At 52.3% G+C, this 1,756-nt stretch overlaps 1 long non-coding RNA gene across 1 annotated transcript in view; it reads right to left on the bottom strand.

Annotated features, from left to right (window-relative positions):
* Positions 1-1,463, bottom strand: part of LOC127748985 (uncharacterized) — a 2,691-nt gene extending 1,228 nt beyond the window's left edge. Inside the window, exon 1 of the long non-coding RNA XR_008010891.1 lies at positions 871-1,463. This is a non-coding gene — a long non-coding RNA (uncharacterized LOC127748985). The remainder of the gene's footprint in view (positions 1-870) is intronic.
* Between the last annotated feature and the right edge of the window lie 293 nt (positions 1,464-1,756).

Below are 1,756 nucleotides of genomic sequence, written 5' to 3'. Positions count from 1 at the left end.
CACCCCGCACCCCCTCACCCCCTCCTGCCGAGTGAGTTTCGCTCAATGGGAGGCTCAAGTGTTTTGGCGCTTGCGGGCGTGGAGCGGGAATATGCCCTTGGTCTGCTGCTGGTGCGGTTGAAGCACTCATTCAAACATAGCAGACATCGAAAAGCGAACAGTCAACTTCGCCGCCGCCACCGCTGTGTGGTTCGTGGAAGCCCCGGGTGCCGGCTGTGCGAGTGCAGAGTATTGAAAGTAGGACACGAGGGGTAAACTGAAGTTAGCGAAATTTGTGGACGACGCAGCCCCATGCTCACACGGTGGCCAACATCGGCGCCGTTCTTTCTCGTCTTTCTTCTAGTTGCACTGCCCAGAAAGTACCAGTGCGTTCGCGTTTTTTCTCGGATTATTCATCAAACAATACGGGAGCTCGCCGCCTGCGAGCCACGGGATAGGCACCCCCGCGGTACACGCGTGCACTCCACGCAAGATGTTGCCTACCTAGCGGGCGCTATGAGAGCTTGCATGGGGCTGAACTTGGCACTTTCATAACGGCGAATGACGCGTGCGTACTTTCTTAATGACCCCATAGGCAAGCCAGCCCACACGCCGGCGTCCGGTTTAGGAATTTAGAAAGACTGAAAAATTTTCGGAAAAATTGGAAACTTTTCGAGAAGTATTTTTTGAAGATTCCCCCAAAAAATCTTCTAAAAAATAGCACGATAAAACATTTACGGAAAAAACTTCAGACTTGAAAATTTCCCCAAAAATCCTCTTTCGCAAAATTAAAATTTTCATAATCCGGAAACAACCATGGAAGTAAAAGGAGCATGGCGCCGATGGGTCACCGTTCGGGTGGACATGACACGACAAGGGCGAGACACTCACCTGATCACGGCATGTCGGGTGGGTCACAGCAGCCCCGCGTACATGACCCACAGGGCGACCAGCAGGAAGATGAGGATGAGGTAGGTCATGATGAGACTGCCGGTCTCGGAGGCGGGGGCGGGCATGGCGGCGGCGGCGAGGCTGCTCACGTCTGGTCCAGGGGCGGCGGCGCGGGGTTCTGCACCTCGCCGTCAGCTCGCCGTCAGCTGGACCCCTCCCCCGGGGCGGCCCGCGCCTCGCGCCCCCCACCCAAACCTGTCCCTCCCCCACACAGACACACACTCTACCCACTTCCATCGCCGATGTTTTCGGCCGGCCAGCAACCCCAAAGGTGCAGAAAGCAGGGGGAAAGGGGTGTACGACTCGTCATGTTCGGTGGTAAACAAGTGAGTAACGTCAGTACAGCTTGGCAATGACAAAAGGTGGACCTAAATTTACCTTCCTCCAAAACTGCGTGCACTACCAATATTGTGCTACATTTTAATGTTTAATATATAGAATACAATACTAGTGTATTAAAACGTCTGTTGTCTTTTGCTTGCCTACTCCACCCACAAGCCAACCTGTCTCCCACCACTGTAGACGGGCCGAGGGCTAGGCTAGGCTAGTACCCCCCCCTCCCCCCTTTCCCTCACAAACCGAGTAGAAGCGCGCAAAAATCAGGGGCGTAGGAAGGTCCTGAATATTGGGGGGGCATGCCGTGTGGGTTGCCTACCTTGCAGGGGTGGTTTTCCCAGTCCGCTGGGATAAAATAGCAGCATGTATTATTTTATTTTGCGTATACAATACATTAAGTGTAAAAAAGAAACACTTCTATGATGTTCAATGCATAAATAATGATTTATTTATCAATTAAATAAAAACAATAGGAACTAGTAACTCAAAT

This window comes from Frankliniella occidentalis, unplaced genomic scaffold (assembly GCF_000697945.3).
Source record: "Frankliniella occidentalis isolate FOCC.00 unplaced genomic scaffold, Focc_3.1 Scaffold24, whole genome shotgun sequence".
Classification (NCBI taxonomy): domain Eukaryota; kingdom Metazoa; phylum Arthropoda; class Insecta; order Thysanoptera; family Thripidae; genus Frankliniella; species Frankliniella occidentalis.
Note: the sequence above shows the minus strand (reverse complement) of the source record. Positions and strands in the feature narration are given on the sequence as shown.